We start from the raw sequence: 27,342 nt of genomic DNA, 5'->3' as shown, positions 1-27,342 counted from the left end.
AAAAAATAAATTTTACTTGACATATTTGAATTTGTAGCCTCAGGGTTTTTTCTTTTTTCTTTTTTCTAAAAATTTTTATTGGCATATAGTTGATTTACAATGTCATTTTAGTTTCTGCTGTACAGCAAAGTGAATCAGTTATACATATACATATATCCACTCTTTTTGATACTCTTTCCCCATATAGGGTCATTACAGAGTAGTGAGTAAAGTTGCCTGTTCTTCAGATCTCCTGATGACCCATCATTCATGTTGTGCTCGGTCTCTGATAGGCTGGGACCTGTGACCCTTTGCTGCAGTGCTTACACCTGGACAAACCTCTCATCTCGCAACAAAATACAAAGAAACTATATGGGGACTAAAAATAACTGCAAGCATGTGCACTTGGGGCATATTCTGGACAAAAAGATACAAAAAGAGTATAAAAACCCCACCCGATTGCTACTTCTGAAGAGCCAGGGGCAAAAAACTGAGTGTAGGGAGCAAAAAAGTGTACTGTTCATGCCCCCTGCCCTAAACACCACAAAAGGAGCGGGCAAGACACTTAAGCCACTCCTCCAGCCCTGTCCTTGAACCCTCCCCTACCCTCATCCCATATAAGAAAGCAGCTTGGCCCACCTCAAGAAGAGCAAGGAGACCTGTTACTCGTTTTCACTCTCTCCTGCTGTAGCAGAAAGTGGAAGTCGCTCAGTCACGTCCGACTCTGCGACCCCATGGACTATACAGTGGAATTCTCCAGGCCAGAATACTGGAGTGGGTAACATTTCCAGGGGATCTTCCCAACCCAGGGATCGAACCCAGGTCTCCCACATTGCAGGCAGATTCTTTACCAGCTGAGCCACAAGGGAAGCCCAAGAATACTGGAGCAGGTAGCCTATCCCTTCTCCAGGGGATCTTCCAGACCCAGGAATTGAACCGAGGTCTCCTCCATTGCGGGCACGTTCTTTAGCATCTGAGCTATCAGGGAAGCTGTAGCACAGACCCCAATAAAGCCTCGCCTGAATTTCTCGTCTGGCCTCTAGTCAATTTCTATTGACTGGGGAAGGCCAGGAACCCTGGGTGGTTATCAGAATCCTCATCAGTCCTCAGTGAGTTCCAGGCAAGGACATCCCAGAAGAGGTTTGCTTTCATCCAAGGACCTGGTGTGGCCTTGAGATCATAAACGGAAGTGGGGTGGGGACTTGTAGGATATTGGAGCTTCCTCATGGGGAAAAAAGTAAATAGATAGAATCTGATACAGCCAATTTTATTCTGCTTTGGGAATGGTTTTGACAAAGCTAGCAGGCTACCTGCACTATAAACTTTATCTTATCCCATACCATTTGGGGCATTTCTGATTTTATCAAAGCCGAGGCTGTTGTTCTTAAACAATTTCCCAAAGCAAGGAGATACATTCAGAGTAAACACATTCAGAAAGCTGTAGCAAACACATTTAGAATTCCTGGAAAAGCTGAGTGAGGAGAAGAAAAGGGAGCCACAGGGTTTCTTTTTTTGCCCTTTGCTTGGTCTTTGTTAGACCTGCCATGTGACTCTGTCCCATTTGCTTTAGGCCCTGCCATTATGCTTTACTTTCGTTCCCACAAAAATACATTTGAGGCAAAAATTAAGTTTTAATTGGCATATTTGAATTTGTAGCCTTAGGTTTCTTTTTTATTTTCTAAAAAAAATTTTATTGGTGTATAGTTGATTCATAAATTTAGTGTTAGTTTCTGCAGCACAGCAAAGTGAATCAGTTTTGTATATATACACACACACACACTCTCTTTCATATTCTTTTCCCATATAGGTCATTACTGAGTATTTACTAGTGTTCCCTGTGCTATACACTATGTCTTTTTCAGTTATCTATTTTGCAATTTAAAAATTAATTTATCAATTAAAAATTGGGGTATACTTGCTTTACACTGTTGCGTGAGTTTCTGCTGTACAACAAAGTGAATCAGCCATAGTATACATACATCCCCTCCCTGTTGGACCTCCCTCCCCCGCCTCCATCCCAGCCCTCTAGGTCATCACAGAGCCCCAAACTGAGCTCCCTGTGCTATACAGCACTTTCCCACTAGCTAGCTATTTTACACATGGTAGTATATGTACGTCAACCCTAATCTCTCAATTCATACCCTTCCCTCTCCTTCCCCAACTGTTTCCACAAGCCCATCCTCTATGTCTGCATCTGTGTTTGCAACCTCTGTTTTATCTGAGTTTGGGCTGGTACTCAGGCCTGTTGGGATGTCCAGTAAAGCCGAGCCCTGAGGGCCCCGAGGCAGGAAGGCTGGGGACTGACACTGAGCAGAGAAAGAATGTAGACACCTGCACTAGGTTCAAGCACGGTGATCCGTCCCCAGAAAGGAGAGGCCACTTGAAAAATAGCAGTGTTCTTCCACTCAGATCACATCATTCGGCCCCCATGGTCTCACACCTGCAACTCAGGGGGATGAGGCTGCCAAGCCAGCACTGCAAACACCCAGAGTTATTTCTAGATCCTCCAAGTGGCACGAAGAGCCCAGCCTGATACTAGCCTCGGGGCTGGTGACGGCTGCTTTGGCAGAAGCTTTGCTGGCAAAGTTGGAGGCCTGCAGCGAGGTGCTGGCTCTGTAGAAAGCACCGCTAGTGACAGCGGTCATGACCTTGGCATTGTGGCTTGGCTGGGGCAGCCCTGCCTGTCAGGGTCAGTAGTGCAGCAGAGGGTGGGTCCAGTGTCAGTAGCAGCTCGTTGGCTCTCTAGTCCCAGACTGACAGATGCATCCCTCAGGATGCCAGGCATCACAGGGTGACAGAGTGGGCATCAGTGACACTGCTGGCATTTCGGGGCAACTAGAGACACCACGTCAATGAGCCAAATGTGAAGCCTAGGGAAATGGCATTGGTACATACAGCTAAGATGTTTTCTCTGAATCCGTGAGACACCATCTGGTGATGCTTGGATGGAGGATAAAGGGAACCAGAATTCCCATGAATGGAGGGGTGGAAGGGAGTGGGGTGAAGAGAGCCCTGTTTATGCCTGTGGCTGCTGTGTTACCCGTGAAGGTTGGTGGTATACTCTGCAGAACTGGAGCATTTCAGCACTCAGTTTGAGTGGACAGAGACAGGTTTCAACCAAACCAGATGCCAAGAATTTCAAATAAAATTTTTTTTTTCAAATTTATTGGGCTGTGCCACGTCTTCACTGTGGCATGTGGGATATTTTTTAGTTGTGGCATATGAGATCTAGTTTCCTGACCAGGGATCGAACCCAGGCTGCCTGCCCTGGGAGCCCACAGTATTAGCCACTGGATCACCAGGGAAGTCCCAGAGATGCCTTTTAAAAAGGCCAAATACTTCTGAAAATATAAAGAAGGTGCAGGCTGTATATCCTTATTAAGAGGACAAGGAGCTGTGGGGCCCTTGCAAAGATAATAATGTCCTAGAAGAAGGGCTGAGCATGTCCCCTCAATTCCCAACTGGTGGCCTTATCAGAAAACAGGGGAGTTGCTTTCTCTTCACCCCAAGTCCTTGCTCTTCTCTTAACAAATTCCTTTCCTTTCACTTTCAAGGCCAAAATAGTATTGATATGATTTTCCCCCACAACTCAATTTTGTTCCACTCAGTTCAGTTCGACAAATATTTATTGAGTGAAGCAGTCTTGGGGATGCAGAAGATACACGTAGGAGCCAGACACTATTCTTGTTCCCAAGAGGTTCATAATATCTATGGGGATGAAGGTGGAATAAGACGAGTGCATTCATGTCAACCACACACACGCACACACACGGATCATTTCCCTCTCAAATGGGCTTCCCTGGTGGCTGAGACGGTAAAGGATCCACCTGTAACTTGAGTTCAATCCCTGGGTCAGGAAGATCCCCTGGGAGGAGGGCATGGCAACCCACTCCAGTATTCTTGCCTGGAGAATACCATGGACAGAGGGGGACCTGGTGCAGTACAGTCCATGGGGGTGCAAAGAGTTGGACATGACTGAAATGCCTTAGTACACACATACACCCATGAGAAACGTACACATAGTAATGCTCAGAGCCCCTGTGTTCTCTCAGTTAAGAGTGGCAAGCTCCTGGCTTGGGGCTCTGCCTGAATTACATACGCAGTGCTCTCTTCACTTGTTTGGAGCCCTGAGCCTCTTACAACATAAGCAATTTATAAGACAAAAAATAGTTAGTGACAGATTTGGAATGTGAGCTCTTTGGAGGAGAAGACTTAAAAATCTAGCTTCAGGTTGCATATTTCGTCCACTCTCCAAGCCTCAGAACTGAGCAGACACCTGGCTTCCAGCATGTTTGAGAAATGGGTGATCCAATTGTTAGACATAGGGACTTGGGGTGGGAGAGAAACAAAAATAATTTTTTTTTCATTTTTTATAACTGTCATTTCTACTTCCATTCCCAAGGGGAGTGTCGGGAGTGTCACACTCGTGTCTCCCATCACGGGATACTGTGGCCCTGAGACAGCCCTTCCCCAAGGCACAGAGTCCCAGAGCTGGAGAAACAGAGGACGCAGTCCATCATCCTGAAGGCTCGGGGGTCCCTGTCAGCTGATCTGCCAGGAGAGCTGATGCCCCCAGCCACGCTTGCTAAGGAAGCCAGTGCTGTTTCCAACCCCATCCCGCAGCCCAGCTCTGTTCAAACACCTTGTTTTCTCTCCTGGGCCCTTTTTGTACATTCTGTTTAACCTGCTCTTTCTCTGTCCCACCTGTTGAGTGGCATGTTCTTTCTGCCCTGGATTTCTCACTCTACCGCCCACCCCTTTGCTTGTCTGTACTTTCTATCTAATTAGTTGCTCTTGATAACAGATAATTTGGTTTTTGATGGTAGGGCATAAGATGGATTTTAAAGATATCTTTTCACTGCTTTCTAGATTGCAGTCAAACCCTCTTAATACCACTGTTGTTTAAGGGCACTATCCCTTTCCGCCTGGCCTATGGGAACCTTGGGCCCTGACACTTCCCCACTTGTCTTCTGGGGGCGCCCTTGGGGCTGCCTGCCCCGCAGTCACTTCAGGCATTTCATCCAGAGTGCTAGGCTGCTGCCTGCTCACCTCCATGGCACGGGAAATAAGCACTGCCTCCCGCTGATGGTTTGCTCCTTCCTCAAGCTGAATTTTCTTTCCTCTTCTTATTATTAAGCTTAAGAAGAGATATGCTGGATGACTCAGGAGAATTAAAAAAAAGGTTCATGGAACCTCTTCTGGGCTTTGGTCCAGCTCCCCTTTGGAATAAAGAAAGTATATGTGTGTGGGTGGTTGGGGGTGGGGGCGGTGGGGATGTGGTGAGGGAAGGAGCCTTCTGCTTATCATTGGATGAAGTCACTTGATAAACCGAGCTGTGGTCAGACTCCATGATATGAAAACCCAGAACAAAGTATTGCTAATTAAATATGGTTTTGTTCTGAGCTGTGTTTCAGCCTCTCTATCCATCAGTATTTTGATCTATGAAATGGGGATACTAGTGCCTAATGAGGTTGTTATGAAGAATGAATGAGAATATATATGTATATACACGTATATATGTATACGTATATATATATATGTAGGTATGTATGTATGTATATGTACGCTGTGCTTAGTCACTCAGTCATGTCTGACTCTTTGAGACCCTATGGACTGTAGCCCACCAGCTCCTCTGTCCACGGGGATTCTCCAGGCAAGAATACTGGAATGGGTTGCCATGCCCTGCTCCAGGGGATATTTCTGACCCGGGATCAAACCCAGGTCTCCCTCATTGCAGGCGGATTCTTTACCATCTGAAACACCAGGGAAGTCCAAGAATACTGGAGTGGGTTGCCATTCCTTCTCCAGGGGATCTTCCCTACCCAGGAATCAAACCGAGGTCTCCTGCATTGCAGGCAGATTCTTCACCAGCTGAGCTACCAGGAAAGCCCACGTATATGAATACACATATATAGATATATACTTTTTTGGACTTTTTCTCTCTACATATATACATGAAAAACAGTATCTGGTAAATGCTAAACAAAAGCATTTATCATCCTGACTCTGATTGCATAGGAAATATGGCCATAGAGACATAGGTCCTCAGGTTCCGTAACTTATTTTTTGTGTGAATATAGCCCATTATTATTTGGAGAAGGCAATGGCACCCCACTCCAGTACTCTTGCCTGGAAAATCCCATGGACGGAGGAGCCTGGTAGGCTGCAGTCCATGGGGTCGCTGAGAGTTGGACACGACTGAGCGACTTCACTTTCACTTTTCACTTTCATGTATTGGAGAAGGAAATGGCAACCCACTCCAGTGTTCTTGCCTGGAGAATCCCAGGGACGGGGGAGCTGGTGGGCTGCTGTCTATGGGGTCACAAAGAGTCGGACATGACTGAAGTGACTTAGCATAGCATAGCCCATTATTTAATACTATTTTGCTATCATTTATTACCTGTATTAAACTTGTATTTTTACCACATTATTCCTTATTATCAGTTAGGTTGTATCTCAGCCCACACACTCTTCCCAGAAGTGGGGTGGAAGGCGGCTGCCCGCATTCTTCCCAGGGTCACATGTGATGTCTATGTGTGTGCAACAAAGTGAGGGTCTGGACAGATGCAGGTAGCACGGCTCCCAGCAGGTGTGTGGGGGACACACATTGGCTGTGTGGACGTAGCACGTTCCCACACCAGGCCTCCCATCTGCCCCATGCCCCTCTGTCCTGGCAGTGGCACTCCTCCAGGACCCATCAGGGCCAGGAACCTATGAGAACTGGTCACTACTGCCATCAACACCAGTGCTCTCCTACGGGAAGTGAGGAGAGACATCGGCATCAGCAATGTTCATTTAGTTGCATCACGTTGGGTAAGTCTTCTAACTACTCTCTAGTCGGTGGGGTTGAACCAGGTGACACGTGGGCTCTGCCAGCTCAAATATTCTGTGACTCTGAGGTTCCAAAGAGCACAAACAGATTCAAAGGTCAGATGCTGAATCTGGGGACTAGTCCTTAATAATGACCCGGAGGCTATAAGCCAGGATGAAGCCCCCTGGCTGCATGAGAAGATGCACGTGGAAACTGGGGCAAGCATGTCCTCTGAGGGCTGGATGGATAGCCTGGTGTTCAGCCAGAGCCCTTGCCAGGCAGTGGACCACAAGGACCACAAAAGGGTTAATGATGACCGTCCACGGAATACAGTGACTTAGTCTCACTGGGGTATGGGGAAATGGTGTTAGATTTCCCTGAGAGATTCCTGGCCAAGGAGAGGACATGATATGACCAGATGTGTCAGGATGGCTGTGTCACTTCCCTTCTTGTCACTTCTCCCATCTGTAAAATGGAACAATGACTGGTTGGAAAGATCAGTCCTGAGGCTCTTTCCAGCTCTGACAACCTACAAGTTCATTATTTCCTTTCTTCTAGATACCTCTGGCTGGCAGCCCAGACTAAAGCTGGTCTCTGTGTAGAATTTTTTTTTTACCTACTTTCTTAACCAGCCTTTTCATTCATCTTCATTCTCTGCTACAGGATAAATGCATGCTTTTAACTACTTAGAAAACTCTTCTCCTCCGTTTTTATTCTTAAGCATTTAAATAAATGAAATCTAGTATGCAAAGTGCTTAACACAATGCCTTAGTTCATAACAATGTATTCATATGTATGTACATATGTAGATTCTCCTAATACATGTCTTCCTCTTTTTCCGCTAACCTAAATATCTGTGTCATTTAAAATATTTTTTAAAACTCAGTCTATTTAGCTTGTTCCTTGCAATCAAAAGGTCTCTTTTGAAAGCAGCTTCTACATCTACGTTCACAGCACGGTGGGTCCCAGTTGCTTCCAGGTGCCCAGGACTGGGTCCAATCCTGACAAAGGCAAGGCCCTGTCTTCAGATCTGACAAAGTTTCCAAAAGCACATGCTTTCTGGAGATGTAGCCCTGGCTCAGTTTAGGTGAAATGTGTGAAGTAGGGATGCTGATACAGGAAGGAGTGGCCTGCCTGTGAGGCCAGAGAAACTCAGAATCTGACTTTGAGCTGTTGAGTGAATGCTTTCCAATAAGATTAGTCCAAGTGAGAAAATATAACTCCATCTCAGATGGGGCTTAAGCTAGCTTCTCTGATTCTGCTGCTGCTGCTGCTGCTAAGTCGCTTCAGTTGTGTCTGACTCTGTGCGACCCCATAGACGGCAGCCCACCAGGCTCCCCTGTCCCTGGGATTCTACCCTCAAATGTGCAAAATAAAAAAATAACCCCCTCCCCAAAGATCTGGACTTCAGTTCACCCATATGAACAGTGAGAAAAGCAAGATACCATTATAGACTATTTCTGAGGCCCTTCTGGAGAAAGGAATAGCAAACCACTTCAGTATTCTTGCCTTGAGAACCCCATAAACAGTATGAAAAGGCAGAAAGATAGAACACTGAAAGTTGAACTTCCCAGGTTGGTAGGTGCCCAGTATGCTACTGGAGATCAGTGGAGAAATAACTCCAGAAAGAATGAAGAGACAGAACCAAAGCAAAAACAACACCCAGCTGTGGATGTGACTGGTGATGGAAGTAAAGTCCGATGCTATAAAGAGCAATATTGTATAGGGACCTGGAATGTTAGGTCCATGAATCAAGGCAAATTGGAAGTGGTCAAACAGGAGACAGCAAGAGTGAATGTCAACATTTTAGGAATCAGTGAACTACTAGGGGCAAGAATCCCTTAGAAGAAATGGAGTAGCCATCACAGTCAACAAAGTTGACTCTGAGGTTCCAAAGAGGTTCACATATTGTGAAGCATATTGAAAAGCAGAGACATTACTTTACCAACAAAGGTCCGTCTAGTCAAGGCTATGGTTTTTCCACTAGTCATAAAAGGATGTGAGATTTGGACCATAAACAAAGTTGAGAGTCCAGGAATTGATGCTTTTGAACCGTGGTGTTGGAGAAGACTCTTGAGAGTTCCTTGGACTGCAAGGAGATTCAACTAATCCATCCTAAAGGAAATCAGTCCTGAATATGCATTGGAAGGAATGATGCTGAAGCTAAAACTCCAATACTTTGGCCACCTGATGCGAAGAACTGACTCATTGGAAAAGACCCGGATGCTGGGAAGGATTGAAGGCAGGAGGAGAGGGGGATGACAGAGGATGAGATGGTTGGATGGCATCACTGACTCAAGGGATGTGAGTTTGAGTAGGCTCCAGGAGTTGGTGATGAACAGGGAAGCCTGGTGTGCTGCAGTTAATGGGGTTGCAAAGAGTTGGGCCCAACTGAGTGACTGAATTGAACTAAGGGCCTTTCCTCCCTAAATGCTCAGACCCTTCTCTGCAGCCTCACTTTCAATCCTCAGAACACATTCTAAGGGGTGCAGAGCCCAGAGGAAAGATTATTGTTCTCATTTTTTGGAAGAGGAAATGTAGACTCAAGAAGCTATAAACAGATGGTGAAGGGGAAGGCGACTTGCCTTGGGGAGAATGGCAGGTCCCTGGGTGGACCAAGATCAGAAGTCATGCCCCGTGAGCCGCCTGTGTGTGACCTACAAGGGTCTTACAGACTGACTCCTGGAAGGGGTAGAAAGACTATGAAATAAACCAGCCTGGACACAACCAGCCTGGCCCCTTTCTTCAGAAACCCCACAAAGAGAGCACACTGCCTTTGTGTTTCTTCTCACCATGGCAGCTTTTCTGCATATTAACATAAGCATCTAGAAAACGCCATGGCAGGGCAGACCCAGGGAGGGATGAGGGGGGAAAGAGTCCACCACCCCTAAGACAAGGACTTTCTCCGTCCTCCCCATCTGTATCTTGGAATCTTCTCATACTCTGGCCACTTGGAGAGAGGAAGTCAAAGAAAGCAGAGTGGGGGAGAAGGTGGGGAAACACTGAATGAACAGAACTGGAAATAGCCCAAGGTGGGGGGCGGGGGGGGGCCTGCTCCCTAAAGCAGAACGAAGAGGACAAGAGCCACTGAAAGGAGAGGTCAAAACCGATCAGCAGAGAAGAGGATGGCTCTTTACTTAAGAGTGACTGATAGATAAGAAAAATGAAAAGAAATATGGACAATGAATATGAAAGACCCTACAGAAAAACCAGGCAGGAAGTTGAAGCACCAATGGGTGCTTTCTGAAAATTGGAAAATGTCCTATTGGCAAGTCTGGTGCCTCTGGCAAAATCTGTTCCATATTTGTGGCACTTGAACTAAACTAGTGGCTGACTCTTGCTTTAAAGGGTAATAACTTCTAAGGCTCATCCAGACTGTTTCTGCCAGAGGGGCTTCGGAGACAGATGCCCTGTGGCTGAGGGATTAGCAGAAGTCCTAGCATGCCAGCCTCTGGGAGGGGCAAAAGCGAGGGGAAAGAAGGGTTGGAAGTCGGGAGATCAGATCAAAGGCTGGTTCGTGCAGTCTTTCCTTCATTGACTCCTTCGCCAAGGATTTGATGAGCTCCCTCCGTATGTCAATCACTGTTTTAGGTCCCATTACCTCACCCCGTCTTCACTATAACCCTATAGTACAAATATTATTTTCTCTACTTTACAGATGAAAAAACAGGAGCTCGGTGTACATTCCTGAAGGCAGAAAAGGGAAGGTTTAAATTTTGTTCTGCCTGATTCAAAACCTTACTGCTCGCAATAAAACATGCTACGAGGGAGTTAAATGACTAGGATATAAAATATGATCTAAAGTGGCAATATTTATTGAACACATTTGCAAGAACCAGGTACTATTCTAGGCTTTGGGGATACAATGAAGTTGGCAGAGGCCCTGCCCTCCAGGAGACTGGCAGGTATAGTAGGGGATCAGACAATAAGCAAACAGAAACATGGATTATAAAACGTCAACTGGGGGCTTCCCTGGTTGTCCAGTGGCTAAGACTCCAAGCTCCCAGTGCAGGGGGCCCAGGGTTCAATCCTGGTTAAGGAACTAGACCCTACATCTACAACCAAGAGTTTGAATGCTGTAACTAAAAATCCTGCCTGTCACAAAGACCCGGCACAGCCAAATACATAAATTATTAAAAAAACAAAAAAAGAATAGGAGGAATTTTTTAAAGTGCCAGCTGGTATTATGGGGTATGAAGCATGTAATGCTGGGAGGGGGCAGGGGAAGGAGGCAACACCACTGGCCATTTAGAGGTGGCATCAGGGAAGCGTCTCTGAGTGGCGGGCTGTGAGCTGGGAGGGGCAGGACCAGCTGGGCAGGTGGGACAGCTGTTGAGTTTCTGCCGTGCTTTCAGATGCTGCCCGGGAAACTTTCATCCATTATTTCATCTGATCAATACCTACAATACCGTGGGGAGGAAGCTGTCATTATGCCTTTTTTTTTTTTTTTTTTTAATGAGGGAATTGAAATGTGGAGAGTTAAGTGACCAGCCAGAGGCCACACACCTTATAAGCAGTTTAGCAGAAGTAGGTCCATCTGGGCACTTCCCTCCCTGGTGGTCTAGTAGTTAAGAATCCACCTTGCAATGCAGGGAACATGAGTTCAATCCTTCATCGGGGATCTAAGATCTCACATACTGTGGAGCAACTAAGCCCATGTGTGCAACTACTGACTCTCATGCCACAGTTAGAGAATCCTGCATGATGCGACAAATCCCTACGTGCCCCCACTAATACCTGACACAACCACATAAATGAAATAAATCTTAAAAGAAAAAAAAGAAGTAGGTGTCTGACCCTAAGTCTCGGCTCTCACCTTCAGATCACAGAGGCTTCCCCATCTCAAGACAGAACCTGACAAGGCTTCCAGAACCAACCCCATAGGAGCCCATCAACATTCAACCAAGCAGGAGCCCAGGGGCAGGTGCTAAACCCGGAAAGGGTATTTGTCCCTAAAGCCAGGACCCACCAAAGCAAAGACCTCGGGGGATTTTTTTTTTCTTTTATGTGTGTATTCAAAAATGTTTGCTAAATAATAGCTAGCATGATGGAGTGCTCACTGGACAGCAAGTGCTGTTCTAGTGCTTTCCATGAATTAACCCACACACCTGTATAGTCACCCTGGGATGAAGGCAGAAGGATGATCCCCGGCTTACACCTGAGAGAGTCCAATAGAGAGAGCAGAAGTGCTGGAGCAAGGATTCAAGCCCAGGCAGGCCAGGGTGGGAAGCAGCTTTCACTGTTACTTTCCACAGCCTCCAGAGCAGGGAAGGCTGCAGAGAGGGAGGTGTGAGCTGGGTCATCAGAGGTGGGAAGGTTTCGGCTGCTTCCAAGCCAGAGGAGGGTGGAGGACAACGGGGCAGAGGGAACCCGGGTGCAACAGAGCAGGCAGCGGGCATTGGGAGAAGGCAGGCCTACCCTCAGGCTGGAGCTTTCCCACCAGGTAGATGACTCAGGGAGGAAGGGGGCAGGGAACATAGGGGCCAAGGATGTGAAGTTTCTAATACGGCCAGCATGAAAGAAGATGAAACCTAAAATGAGGCCTTCGTGTTCCTATTCGGAGTCCAAAAGAAATGAATACCAGGGCTCTGAGAACAAAATGAGAGAGAGAAGTTGGTGAGGAAGGAAATCCGGGCAGCCGGTGGTGGGCTTCCCTGGTGGCTCAAGACGGCAAAGAATACGCCTGTGATGCAGGAGGCCTGGGTTTGATCCCTGGGTTGGGAAGATCCCCCAGAGAAGGGAATGGAACCCGCTCTAGTAATCCTGCCTGGAGAATCCCGTGGACAGAGGAGCCCGGTGGGCTACAGTCCATGAGGTCACAGAGCTGGACACGACTGAGTAAGTACAGTGGTGGGGAAGAGTTAGGTGATGGGCTGGGAGGTGGTTTTGACCTCAGGCTGCCCCACGAGGGCAGACACAGTGGTCCTGAAGCAAGGAAGGCACCTGCCCTGGATCCCTGAACCTGCCCCTGTCTCTAAGGGAGGGAGAGAGGCTGGCTCTCTCTAATCCTTTGCTGCACTGAAAGGAGACATCTGCTCCACTCTTGCTAATTTAGTTCGGGAAGCCTGGCTCATTCTGGGGTGTAGATAACATCCCCGCTGGCTGGCAGGCAGGCTGCTGCAGATCCCGGGGCCTAGCCGCCTCCCTCCTTGGCTGGCATTGCATCACCCAGGCAGGCGGCAGGGGGCCAGGCACCCTAGACGCAAAAGTCGAGGCATCAGGCAGGAGGGTGGGCAGGGTTCCCACCTCCCACAGGCTCGGGGCTGCAGCCTCTCAATGTTGGAGGACTCAGCTGTGCCCAGACGGGAGCCAAGGGAGTGGGAGGTGTTTGAAGAAAACGTTCCAGGCTGGTGGTCTGGCGGGTAGGACATGAGGAGGTGAGGGGAAGAGCAGATTTGTCAAGGATGGACATGGGCCTTGGCATTGCCATTCTTATTTTTTTAATTACATTTTTTAATTAAAAAAAATTTTATTGGCATATAGTTGATTTACAATGGTATATTAGCTTCAGGTGTACAACAAAGTGAAGTGGTTGTAGTGGTAAAGAACCCACCTGCCAAAGATGAAGGAGATGTAAGAGACTTGGGTTCAACCCCCCAGTTGGAAAGATTCCCTGGAGGACTGCATGGAAACCCACTCCAGTATTCTCGCCTGGGAAATCCCATGGACAGAGGAGCCTGGTGGGTCCGGAGTCCATGGGGTCACAAAGAGTTGGACACAACTGAAGCGTTTAATACATGTGTGTGTGTGTGTGTGTGTGTGTGTCCCCAGTGTATTTTAGGCTTCCCTCATAGCTCAGTTGGTAAAATATCTGCTTGAAATGCAGGAGACCTGGGTTCGATTCCTGGGTCAGGAAGATTCCCTGGAGAAGGAAGTGGCAACCCACTCTAGTATTCTTGCCTGGAGAATTCCATGGACAGAGGAGCCTGGCAGGTTACAGTCCACGGGGTTGCAAGAGTCGGACTCGACTTAGGGACTGAACCACCACCACCAATCTATTTTAGATTCCTTTCCCATATATAGGTCATTTTAGAGTGTTGAGTAGAGTTCTCTGAGCTCTACAGTAGGTCCTTATTAGATATCTATTTTAGAGATAGCAGTGTGTACCTGTCAGGGATTGCCATTCTTACCCAGGTGGGTACTCCACAAGCAGGGAAGCAGAACTCTGTGATGGATGAAGAGCTACCACCAATAATGAAGGAGGACTTGTGAGCTGGAGTTCTGGGTAGAAAATAGACTCCAGGGGCCAGTGGTTACCAGCTTCCGGAGGAGGAGACTGTGATGGAGTGGTTTTGTCTCTAAGAGAGGATCAGAAGCTAAAGAACCAACGACTGATCTCAGTCCCCTTATCATCTTCAACTAACACCTGATTTGGGTTGCTATGAGTTAAGTGTTTTATGTATCTACTAGATACCAAGCAGTTTAACCACAAGCCCTAAGACTACAAAACTTGCTCCAGGGACAAAGAAATAGAGTTGGGATTCTGTCCTCCATCTCCTGTAGATGGTCTCAGTTTAGCAACTGTCATGTTCATGCAAATAGCTCCAGATCTACATTACCAACCCAGAGTCTCGAATCTGAACTCCAGAGACATACTCCAACCACTGCCTTAACATATCCATTATGATATATACTAACATCCTCCCTAAGCTTGACATGTCCAGAACCAAATGTATCTATCAACCTCCCTTCCCCTCCACCCCTCACAAACCTGTTCATTTCCCAGAGTTTGAGGTTCTTCTACCTACAGGGATCTCCTACTCTCCTCTCCCTATGCCCTCCTATTCTGCAAGCAACTCTTCTGTTTTCTATGTATGAAATGCCTGAGTGCCATCAAGCACAGCATGGTCTGGCCAGGCTCTGTTTCCAGAACCCCCAATCTTTAAGGTCCTGATGAAAATCCACTTTCCATGTGAAGTCTCTCCTAATCCCTGCCAAGAAGGACTTCTCCCTTCTCTGGGCTCCCATAGTACTTAATCTAAACCTCTCTTTTAGTCCTTTCTGTATTCCTTGTTATTGTTCAGCTCGCTTAGTTGTGTCTGACTCTTTGTGGCTCCATGGCCTATAGCATGCCAGGCTTCCCTGTCCTCCGTTACCTCCTAGAATTTGCTCAAATTCATGTTCACTGAGCTGGTGTTGCTATCTAACCATCTCATCTGCTGCTGCCTGCATTCCTGCTTTTCTCCTCTCTTTCAAACACAAGTTTCTAATGTCTCTGTGTCTATGAAATATTCCTACTTATCTATACATTTAGTAATCTCACATCCACCAGAAACAGTTCTGTCATTCTGAATTTCCTCCTTTTTCAGTACTGACTAGTGCCTTCTTGTGGCCTTCTCATTGAATAGTAATGGATCACACTTCCAGCTTCCTTATAGATGCCACCACAGTACTCAGTTACTATAAGCATCTTAGTGAAATTGTGTGTGCGCTTCCCCGGAATGACAGAAGACAACGTGGAGCTTCACAAAGAGTCCAACAGATGCACATTTAATCTGGGTTTTACACCTACTAGATATGTGTCCTTAGGTGCAGTTTCCCCATTTATAAATAGAAGGGTAACGCTTACCTTGAAAGTTTCACATGGTGCTCTCACCTCCCAGCTTGCACATGCTGTGCCTTCTGCTTAATTTCCCCTCCCTCCCCTTTGCTGAAATAACTGCTCATTCTTCAAGCCTCAGCTTAGAAGCCACATTCCTCAAGAAGTACTCCAGTTCTCAAAGATCAGGTGACTGTCTTTTTTAATGTGCTTATTTATTACTCTGCATCTACCCAGGTCTCAGCACTTACTCCTCCCTCCCCGACCCCGGAACTGGATGGTCTTTCCTCTCCCTCCCCCTCACTTTGAGGAACCAGAAACTCCACAAGGACAGAAACCATTCTCTGTTAACCTTCACATCCCGTCTTGGTCTTGCTCCATTCACTTTTGATCCAAAGTCAGAAAAAAGTAAGCCACGTTAGGTAAGAAATTTTGTAATTCTGAAGAAAATGTCAACAGCTTCCTGAGTTTTTATTAGCTGAGTGCATTATGACAGTTCAGGTCATCAGATTGCTGGCTGCCTCTTAGCCCTGATTTAGACACTAGGCAACGGTCTGCTTTTTGTACAGAAATAGAATAAAGTGTCCTCTAAACTGATATTGAAGCCAAACAGTTGCCAATTTTGAGATTTACAGTTAGTTTTGTATATGTGAAACTATTCAAATCACCAAGAGAATTAGTTTTCTTAGAGGATTCTCATCAGTAATAATAATTTCCAGTTTGGCATCCCTAGTTGTAAATAATTTGAAAAACTCGAGCCACATATAAAATTATTATAACAATCTAAACACTATATCATAAACAAAAATAATGAGAGCTATGTGCTATCTTCTGTTTATTTCAGATGCTGTTGCTTCTGAAGTGTATATATATTGTAAATATATTGGTAAATAACACAAGCTCTGGAGTCAGATGGCTTTCATTCCAAAACCACCCCCACTATTCACTAGCTATGTGATCTTGGAGAAGTCATTTCATCCCTTTGCACCCCAGTTTCCTGGTCTGTGAGACAGCAAGAGTAGTATCTGCCTTATATGGTTATTGTAGGCATTGAATGAGCTAATACCTGTAAGGGCTTATAACAGTGCCTTGTTAAGTTAATTGTTAGTCGCTCAGTTGTTTCCGACTCTTTGTGATGTCATGAACAGTAGCCCACCAGGCTCCTCCGTCCATGGGATTTTCCAGGCAAGAGTACTGGCGTGGGTTTCCATTTCCTTCTTCAGGAGATCTTTCTGATCCAGGGATTGAACCCTGGTCTCCTGCCTTGGTGGCTCAGATGGTAAAGCATCTGCCTACAATGTGGGAGACCCGGGTTCGATCCCTGGGTTGGGAAGATCCTCTGGAGAAGGAAATGGCAACCCACTCCAGTACTCTTGCCTGGAAAATCCCATGGACGGAGGAGTGTTGTAGGCTACAGTCCATGGGGTCGCCAAGAGTCAGACACGACTGAGTGACTTCACTTTCACTTTCACTTTTCCTCCTGCCTTGCCTTACCAACTGAGCCACCAGGGAAGCCCTATAACAGTGCTAATACCTGCCAAATACTCCATAAGTGCTAGCTATTATTATTTGCTAGGGGAGAATCTAACATAAGGAAGTGTTTGGATATGATACTTTTAAATTCCCTGCCAACACCGCAGTTCCGTGTCTCTGTATCATTCTAGTTCCTCAGCATTCCTATTCAGTAGGGAGGGGGCAGCATTATCCACATTTTACAAACACTAAAATTGAGCCATAAAGAAGCAAGATGTCCAGTAAGTGAGTGGCAGCATGAACCCAGGATTCAACTTTCTCAATGTAAGTACTGGGGCTCTTTCCAGAAGACAGTGAGACTGTACATTTAAAAAGGAGTATAAGACATCCCTGGGAGCCTGGGAGCAGTGGCCCCCTTGATGACTTTTCTGTGCAGTGGTTCTCCATGGATGCTTAACAAGGTCAATTCTCTCTCCATCTCTGAGTTGATCTCAGGCCATGCCTTTTCAGATATTTTCCTTACCTGCTTTCAAATAAGTCATACTAGGGCATTAAATGAGGTGCTGGCTAGATACTTTCTCTTTGGTTTCCTGTATCCCCTGACTCTTTAGACACTCAATTCTCAGGAGTCCTGTGTACAGACATAGCTCAGTTGGCTGCAGACCCTCACTCTTTGGAGAGTGTCTTTCTGCTGAGTCAGGACCTTAAACTACTTGGGAATCTCAAAACTGATTTTCCTCAAAACATCATTCCCCAGCCACCTCCCCCCAACCCATTTCACTTTTTTAATTTCTGCAACCATGGGATTCACTGGAATCCCATGATTCATTGGAAGGACTGATGCTGAAGCTGCAGTACTTTGGCCACCCGATGTGAAGAGCTGACTCGTTGGATAAGACCCTGATGCAGGGAAAGATTGAAGGCAGGAGGAGAAGGGGATGACAGCGGATGAGATGGCTGGATGGCATCACTAACTCAATGGACGTGAGTTTGAGCAAACTCAGGGAGATGGTGACGGACAGGGAAGACTGGTGTGCTGCAGTCCATGGGGTCGCAAAGAGTCAGCTTCGATTGAGTGACTGAATAATAACATGGGTAGAGGATCTGCAAAAGCTCCTGTCCTCTCTGTCTCCCTCCACCTCCCCCTTCCCTTCCTATCCGGCTTGACCAGAGGGCAGAACCTGGCTCTACAGGACCTTGTCTGTATGAAAGCATCACCTAAGAGTTTGTGTGGGTAGAGCAAGTGTTCCTGTGTCTGAAAAGAGGACTCAGGATGATTTCCTTTTCTGTCCACTAGGGGGCTGCTTCGAGGGGGATGGAAAAAACAGAGGCTTAAAAAAATATATCATGCAGCTGAAATTTCAGCAAGAGGGGAAAAGAGAGAGCGCGTGAGAGAGAGAGACAGCAAAGCAGTCCCAGGCTTCCTCGTCTCTTTCACGTCAGAGGCAGGAACCGACTGTACTCAGGCTGTTTGCTCAGCACGCAGAGACGGAGAAGGGCTCAGACACGCAGTGAGAGAAGAGGGGTCCTCCCTGACCCGAGGAATTACCACTAGTGGAGTAAAGCCACCTGACTTTTCCAGCTTATTTTGGTTGCCTCCTCTTTCTCCTTCCACTCTAGCCCTGCCAGCTCGGGTTTCATTTCTTTCGCGGAGCCTCCTCTGGTCCTCCTGGGAAAGGAGGAAGGGAAGAGAAGAGAAGAGAAGAGAGAGGTGGGCTCTCTAGGTGAGCGCAGCAACTGGCTCCAGCACATTCAAGAATTCTCTTCACAGGAAGCTCCTCTAGCTCCCCTGCTGCCCACCCCCAGCCCGGGTAAGTCCAGCGCACTCGCTCCTTTCGATTTCCTCGCCAGAGTGATTTCAGCACCACGGAGAGCTATGAGATGCATTTTTGGTTCCTGTGTGTCTCCCTATGTTCCTACAAGGCGTTTGGCAGTAAGGTTACATCTATCTCCCTGCTGCCAGTCAAGCCGGGTTTTGGGTAGGGGGAAAAAAGGGGGCAAAACTATGTCTACCAAATTAAAGGGGGATGTGGACTCTGGTCTTCTGAGGGGGTGTGTGTGTGTGTGTGTGTGTGTGTGTGTGTGTCTGCAGGCTGTTGCATAAGACAGGTGAGGTCTGAGCTAAATTGCCAGCAGGTTCCTTCGTGTCGGTCTCTGGGTAGGGCTGTTTTTTCTTTTTTCTTTTATGTAGATAAGAGGGAGGGTTTGGGGAATTAGTTGTGCACCTTCTTTAACTCTTGCCTGACAAGCCATCCATGGAGGGAAAGTGCTACAAAGGAAGCTGGGAGGGGGTTGAGAGTGGAGCTAGAGTTAAAAGTTATGCTCCTCTGAGAGAGGTTGGAGGATGTGGTTTTTAAAAATGTCAATTTCCCCAGGAATATCTGGGTTCTTGCTGTGAAGAGAGCCCAATCTGACCTTTTATTACTTTCTCTCCTGGTGAGAATCCATGGCAAGTGGGCAGGGGCAACAGGTGGGCATCAGGCTGGGTGGTTTGGGGGCCAGGGTCCCCCTGCCTTCATGGTGATAAGGAAGTGTCAGTAGCTTGAGCTCTGCAGAGGTTGGCCCATGCAGATCAAACTATATTTGCAAGGAGGCAGGACCTGCCCTCCACTTTTCTGTCATACTTGACTATGTATGGTTGCAAAGAGGACAAAGTCTGTTCTGCTTTGACTTCTGTCACTGAGAGACAGCCCAGGAGAAAGGTTTGTCTCCATATGTCTGGGGAAGCAGAAGCGAATCTGCTGCAGGTCCTAACTCAGGAAGGCTTGAAGTAATGTATGTCTCCCAGCACTGAAACATTCCACAAATGGAATCATCATTACTTTAGACTTCATTGCTAAGACTTTTTTTGCAAGGTACTGCTCTGCCTCCTCTGCTTTCTGCCCCTCTGAAATATGTTCAGTTAATTTCCCGAAGCTGCTTTGGCTTTGCCTTGGAGACACTATCTGCTGGTCCCTGCCCTTCAGTCTTACCCACACCTGCTTGGGTGGGGCCATTCAACAAGTGGCACCAGGGACTTCTTTCAATCATCTGAATCTCCATGGAGAGCAGCCCAAGGGAGTATTTTTAAACATATGTGGTTTCTTGTAAGAGCAAATCTTGCCTTGAATTAACCCCTATCTGTATAAAGTTCTGGTCATTTTTTTCAAGTATGCTGAAGCAGAAGAGAGTCAGAGGTGGGGAGAGGTTTTACTCCTTCCAGTTGCCGATAAACTCTAGGGTGATGACTCTCTGTCTTGCTTTTAATTCAGTATGCTGAGTCCCTCCTCCAAGCTGAACAAAATACTCTCTGCTTCTGCTTTGAGAGGCTCCTGGGTGAAAGACATAGCCCTGAGTGAAATGGTATCATTATTTTTTTTAACTATTCTTATCATTAGATCCAGAAACCTCAGCATCTCCTTAGAATGTCTGGAAGTAGAATGCAATGAGGAAAGAGTAGTCAGAGCCTGTAAGGATAGGGAAAAAAAGATTGAAATAGACAAAGCAGAGTATCAGAAACCAACACTGACTCATTCATATTTCAACTCTCCCAACTCCCTCCATTCTCAAACTCTCCCAGCTTGAACAAGAGAGTAGATGGATTTCTGCATGACAAGTCCCTGAAGGTTCAAAAAAATTCATGCCCTTGCAGTGGACCCTATCCAAAGCCACCATTTGTTACTGAAATCACTGTACTTAGTGATCATTATTTTACTAATGACCTCAAATTCTCTCTGAAAGAAGTACTTGGTGCCGTTACTGGACCCATTTAATAAATGGGGAGACATAGGAGTTTAAAGTGCTAAGCCAGAGGGTAGCAAAAGCAGAAAGAGAACTTTGGGTCTCCTAATATCTCATCTCCTGTGAAATGCAGAAATGCTCACATGTGGCAGAGAGCAGGGATGAATTGCTTCCCAGTGGACATATTTTTCAACCAGAGCCTTTTAGTGAATTCAGTGTGGCGTGATGGCTCCTCCCTGGCAAAGAATGAGAATCGACTAGGAGTCTCAAGGTGTTGCTGGTCTTTAGTTCTCAGCCAAAAAGATGGTCATGACCCATGGCCAGAAAGGTGAGGAGTTCTCTGGACTTATTGTGAAGAGGGAACCCCAGACTGGTGGACTCAAGGCTGAAATGATATCTTGCACCCGATTGCCATGCTCACCTTGCCCCAGAAATCCCAGCTGAAGGCACCCTTCCAAGATTAACGTGAGTGTCTTGGTAATGACACCACCAAAGTGTTTGATGACTTTTCTCTCCTATGAGCCTCCTCTGGGAACACCTCCACTGATTTCTCTGTGGCTCAAAATGTGGGAGGATGACTAAGAAGCAGGAGAAGTCTGGGCTCTGAGCACCTACAGAAACCTGTGGAGAGGAGTAGGGAACTGGACACAAATCCACTCCTTAATAAGACCTCCACTCCTGCAGCAGCTCTAGCTCTCACATCAGGCCAGCATTTTGGAAGGAAAGTCAGCCTATTTTCATACCCAGGCCTCATTCACTGAGCGGTAGAGACTCAACTGGGCTGTCTCTGAGATCTGGGGGGATGAGAGATATAGGAAAAGGTGGAGAGAAGGAAAAGGTTGCTACAGTCATCAGTCAGTTCAGTTCAGTTGCTCAGTCGTGTCCGACTCTTTGCGACCCCATGAATCGCAGCACACCAGGCCTCCCTGTTCATCACCAACTCCCGGAGTTCACTCAGACTCACGTCCATTGAGTCAGTGATCCCAGTCATGGGTTACCCTTTTTTACCCAGAGACCTCCACTATTACTTAAAAAAAATTTTTTTTAGGAATAATTCACATATAATAAAACTATCCTTGTCTTAAGTGTCAAGATTAGTGAGTCTTGATGACACCTGTGTACACCTGTTTAATCACTCCCCCAAACAGGGTACACAAAAGTTCCCTTGTTCTTCTTTCCAATCAATATTTCCCTCCTTCAACCCCATCACTTTCTTCACTTTCTGAAGTTTATCACCATAGCTTTGATTGCTACATTTTGCAGAGAAAATGTATTGCTTAGTGTTTCATATAGACACTAGACTTCTCGAGAACATTTTGGAGGTTTGATGCTACTGTTACTGGGTGGGTAACACAAAGGTGGGGGAGGAGTGTCCTCCTTGTCCAAGTTTATAGTCATGGTGTTGGAAAATCAAGGGGTGTGTGTAGCAGGCAACAATCAAGCCCAAGTAGAATACGTGGATACGTCTTTAGGAGATCTCAAAACGGGGCCAAGTGAGTCACAGAGCTGTTTACATGCTTGGTGGGAAAACATGTCCTTTGCCTTCCTCCACTCAGAGACTTCACTAAGCACCTTCTTCCCAGGCTCTGCCTGTTTTCGGTGGGCCTATATCAGAGAAGGCACCAGTCAGCTCAATTTTGAGAAGGCTTCTTCCTCAATCAGCACCCCCAGCTGAGATCCCACGGAATGGAACGTAGATTGCTAAGCCCTTGCGACATGACAAGTTAGAAGACAGTCACGATGAGGATTCCCCAAGGTCTAGGTTTGTGTGGAAACAAAAAATTTGAATGATCTCCACAACGCCAATCCCAGTAAATGATGGGGAAAGTGCAGAGACACACCTTTGCCTCATCTCAATTACAGCGATATTAATAAAGATCGGATGAGATTCCCCACCTAACTGGAGTCTCATCTTAAAAGCAGGGCCACTGAGAGGAGAAAAATGGAATTCAGGTGTTTAAGTGCTGTTTCCAACTGTGTATAAGAATCACCACATCTTTACCTAGGAATATGATTTTGGACTAGGACTATATTGACATATTTTTGAACATAGCAAGTAACCAAAAGGTCAGTTGGCAAAGGGAATTTAAGCAGTTTTGCCTCTTTCCTTTTACTCTTTTGTTTTCTTGTGATAAAGCATACATTACATAAAATGTACCACTTTAGCCATTTTGAAGTGTATAGTTCAGTGACATTAAGTACATTCACATGGTCAATGGAACCATCACCACCATCCATGTTCAGAATGTTTCCATTTTCCCAAACTGAGTCTCTGTAGTTTTAAACAACTCTCCATTCCCCCACCGCCCCAGCCCCTGGCAACCACCATTTTACTTCCCATCTCCATGAACTTGAATAACCTTGGCACCTCCTGTGTGTGAAATCACACCATATTTGTCCTTTGGTGTCTGGTTTATTTCATTTGGCGTCATGTCTTTAAGGTTCTTCCGTATTGTAGCGTGTGTCAGGATTTCATTCCCTTTCAAGGTTGAGTAATATTCCTTTGTATGCATGGCTCACATTTTGTTTATTCATCTGCTGATGGACACACTTGGGTTGCTTTGTCTCGACTTCTTTAATTTTGGCAAGTTCCTTCTACTTCCAACCAAATGGAAAAGGGAGACTCTCTGGTCATAGGTCTCAGTGGGTTGAAATTCTTCCCTTTCCCTATGAAAACCAGGCAGGTGGCTTCCTGGAGGCAAATCAAAGAGAAGAAGTGGGGGTGATGCATTCCCCACCAACCCAATGAGCTAGGTCTGCTTCCTGTAGTCTGACCCTCATTGGTAAGTGTACAATAGACACAGTTCCAGTGAACTGATATCTTAAACTCTTCTATTCCTGCTTAGCTCGGAGAGTTACCAGGAGACAGAGAGGTCAGCCCTCACCCTTGGTGGGCACATCTCTGGGTCCCTCCTGGCTTATGCATTTTAAGGTGAGATTACATAATGAGAAATGGAGTCCTGGGGCCAGGGGCAAATAAGCCAACAGACTCATTACAGTTTTACAACCCTGGGACCTCTGTCCTTAGAGCAGGCATTGCCAAGCTCACCTCCACTTGGCTGCTATAAAAACATCTTATTCTCTGGCTGTAGACAATTCAATAAAAAGTTATTAGCAGGACCCGGGAGGAATTTATTTAATCTGGATGAATTCTCATCATACAAGAGGAAAAAGCCTGGAACATTGATCCTAGGACAGTGTCGATTCATGACAACCAATATTTGACAACAGCTTAGCAATATCTGTGGGCTGGAATTTAGTCTTTAATCTGAATCCACCCAAGAAATTCACATGCCTGGGCCCTGGTAGCTTGGATCTTTCTGTTGTCTAGTGATAATACCAGCTTACATTGACAGCGCTTGCTATGGGCTTTAGCCAAGTGCACAGTACATAGAATGCCCTTAACAAACATTTGCTTTTGTCACTGTTAATAAATGCTTTATGTCATTTAGGGTCTAAAACACGTGACATATATTAGTATGTCCATTTTACAGGTGACAAAACAGACGCATTATGACTTATGTGATTTGTTCAACTTTTTACAGCTAAGTAGTGATACAACAGGGACTTCCCTGGTGGCTCAGACAGTAAAGCGTCTGCCTACAGTGCGGGAGACCTGGGTTCGATCCCTGGGTCAGGAAGATTCTCTGGAGAAGGCAATGGCACCCCACTCCAGTACTCTTGCCTGGAAAATCCCATGGACGGAGGAGTGTAGTAGGCTACAGTCCATGGGGTCACAGAGAATCGGACATGACTGAGTGACTTCACTTCACTTCAGTGATACAACAGAAATTCAAACCCAGGTTTGAAGCCTGTGCCTTAACTGCCTTCTTTTCTTGCTTGTATCACCCATTTGGCGATTAATGATGGCTCTACTGTGATTCTTTTACATATCTTTGGAGGAATTTTATATCTTGCATTATTATTAATCTTATATGTGAAAATCTCTGCCTAGATAACCAATCCTACGAAGGCTGGGAGAGTCCAGCACAGGGCCTGGCCCACAGGAGGGCCTAAGAAAAATGTTCTCATTTTGCTGTTGGTTCTGCTCAACCTGGGCTTCCCTGGTAGCTCAGATGGTAAAGAATCTGCTTGTAATGCAGAAGACCCAGGTTCAATCCCTGGCTGGGGACGATCCCCTGGAGAAGGGAATGGCAACCCACTCCAGTATTCTTGTCTGAAGAATCCCATAGACAGAGGAGCCTGGCAAGCTATAGTCCATGGGGTGGCAAAGAGTCAGACACAACTGAGCGATTAACATTCTGCTCAACTTAAGTACAGGAGTTCCTAACTTGTTTCCCTTGTTATGATGATGATGATGATGATGGATATTATTTATGCTATGTTCTTGATGCATCAGGCATTATACCAGGCTGGGCAACAGAGTATTGCACTTGATTTTCACTATAGTAGAAGGAGCTCTCATTTACTGGAAGTAGCTAGGTAGAAGGTGCTAAGCTAGGTGTTTAATCCTTATGACAACCCAGAAGCAAGGCTTTGCAAGGAAAACCTTCTCCAGTCCAACAAAAAGGGAAAACTCTGGTCATGGTGCAACTTGAACTGAAATGGTTGCTTTTTCTTATGAAGACCACAGAGGACAGAACCAAAGCTCCTGAATTCAGAGAGGCTAAATAACTTGCCCAGGGCAGCACAGCCTGTAGGTGGCAGGGCTGTTTTTGATCTCTATCTGTCTGAAACAGAGCCCAAGTTCTTTCACTCCTCTCTGCGGTTCCCTTTCCCATCCTGGGGCCGTGTGCAGCAAGAAGCGAGGACTGGGGCTTAATTACAGGAAGCTTGGCTTCAGATTCCCTCTCTACCACATCCTGACCTTGTGCCCTGGGGCCATGACTTACCTGTCTGAATCTGAGGTTCCTTATCAGGGCTTCTTCACTGCTCCCCAAAAGCCTATAAAGATCACCACGTCTTTAAAGGGTTTTTATGAGAATCAAATGGGGACACAAGTACACCGTGCCCAGGACAGCATCTGCATGAAGCGTGAACCAATGTGCCACTAGCCATTTCCTGCGGCCTGGGGACTGGGGACAGACGAGGGGACTTGGCATTTTCACAAGCTAACAATTATCTGGGCTGACCTGGATTTTATATTCTCCTCAAGGGCTAATGGGCTGGGCAGGCCCTTGTTTTACATCACCTTGATTTTAGGAGCATGTGTTGGCTATTTTTTCTTCTCCTTTAGCACCAAGAGCCTGGAAGGCTGATATTTAAAAATATCTGAAAGATGCCTCTTGCCAATTAATTCCCTGGAAATTGTCCTGGACTGAAATTAATCTGAACCTTAAAGGGGACACTGGGTTTTGCAGCCCCTTTGGGTTTCTTTTCTCTGGCCTTCCCCTCCCTCCGGGTTCTTCTGCCACTCTGAGTTTTATTTATGAAATGTTTTCTCTTCCTTTATAATTATGTTTTCCATAAGAAGAACATAACAGCCACCTCCTGGCTGGGCTAGAGTAATTGTGGGAATTTTTTGACGGTGTGCAATTTCAAAGGCTTGGGTTTATATAGATTACCTTGAATTTATCTCCATAAGCACATCAGGAGAGAAGCAGCTGCCTGCCTCCTGAATTATTGTAAACCCTGTAGCCACTGCGCACCGACATCTGTGTGGATGTTCTGTTTGTCTAAATGGATTCTGTAAAGCAGATACGTTCATAAACCAGGTTTTGCCAGCCTGTCCTGCCATCTCCAGTGAACTTGTTAATACCAAGGTCAGCAGTGGGGCTCCGGTCCAGGGACAGATGTGGAGTGGTAGTCAGGTGACAGCCCCGAGGTCCTCCCCCGTCCTCCCCACAGTCCAGCCAGCTGTGAGCCAGGGGTGAGAGGGCTCAGTGCAGACAGGGAGAGGGCAGGACCCAGGGAGGCCAGGCAGCAGAAAGGACAAGACCCCGAGGACCAGATGAGAGCCCTGCACAAGGTTGGGGCATCTCCTCCCGGTGACCCAGGCTGTGCCTGCAGGGAGACAAAACTTATAAACCCAGCCGTAAAGTCTCGTGTTCAAAGCCGTATGCATTTATAGAGATATAAATGAAGTTTAACGCTGGTGAGATTCTGTATAAAATCAGAAGACTTCATCTGTATCTATACTTGGGGTGCTAATGGGTTCCGGGCTCCCTGCCTCTCTCCAACCCAGTCGCGTGCACGCGCCCACGTGCTCACACGCACTTACACTCACCGCTCAGCTGCAGCGGGGAGCAGCCGGTAGGGACGGGGGAGGCCGAAGGTCTTCTGAGCATCTGCAAGTGAGGCGCCGGCAGCGATACGTTCCCCTCATCTCCGAGGGCTGTTTAAAAGGAAAAGAAACAAGGACTGCCAAAATCAAGCGGCTTCAAACAGTCAGGAATCTGGCTTTAAATAAAACAATTTGAGGGAGGTTGGCTTTTCATCTGCTTCGGAAGCCGCCAGGTTTCTGCGCCTCCTGGCTCCAGATGGGATCCGGCAATGAGACTGCAGAGCCCGTGCTGACCAGCCCCCACGCCCTCCTGGTCTCCCCTCTGGCCCCTGCTGGGGCCTGCAGAAATGCTCTGGCGAAACCCTGCCCAGCAAGGGTTTGAATTCTGGCTCTGCCACTTACTGGCTGTGTGGCCTTGGGAAAGTCACTTGACTTTTCTGAGCCTCAGTCGCCTCACCTATGAAATGAAGTATTAATAAATAGCTTCTACCTCTGGAAATTGCTGTTGTGGGTTCAGTGAGATATCATTTTCGTAACGAAGACTCCGAATGGCCTGTAGCACTTACAGGGTCTTCAGTTAGTGGAGTTCTCTCTTGATGGCAATGTCTAAGGTGGAAGGAGGGCATTTTAAGGGTG

General features: G+C 46.6%; 1 protein-coding gene, 1 long non-coding RNA gene and 1 other non-coding gene across 3 annotated transcripts in view; 2 read left to right on the top strand and 1 right to left on the bottom strand.

The window, feature by feature from the left end:
• Positions 1-26,868, bottom strand: part of LOC139176420 (uncharacterized) — a 43,751-nt gene extending 16,883 nt beyond the window's left edge. The window contains exon 1 of the long non-coding RNA XR_011560888.1: positions 26,710-26,868. This is a non-coding gene — a long non-coding RNA (uncharacterized lncRNA). The remainder of the gene's footprint in view (positions 1-26,709) is intronic.
• The window catches only part of TNR (tenascin R), a 494,238-nt gene continuing 485,076 nt past the window's right edge, over positions 18,181-27,342 (top strand). The window contains exon 1 of the mRNA XM_070768479.1: positions 18,181-18,613. The gene's annotated coding sequence lies outside the window, so the exon portion shown is untranslated. The remainder of the gene's footprint in view (positions 18,614-27,342) is intronic.
• On the top strand, positions 24,584-24,655 carry TRNAY-GUA (transfer RNA tyrosine (anticodon GUA)). Its single transcript has one exon. It is a non-coding gene; the product is annotated as a tRNA-Tyr (tRNA).

The sequence above is a fragment of the Bos indicus genome, chromosome 16, assembly GCF_029378745.1.
Source record: "Bos indicus isolate NIAB-ARS_2022 breed Sahiwal x Tharparkar chromosome 16, NIAB-ARS_B.indTharparkar_mat_pri_1.0, whole genome shotgun sequence".
Taxonomy (NCBI): domain Eukaryota; kingdom Metazoa; phylum Chordata; class Mammalia; order Artiodactyla; family Bovidae; genus Bos; species Bos indicus.
Note: the sequence above shows the minus strand (reverse complement) of the source record. Positions and strands in the feature narration are given on the sequence as shown.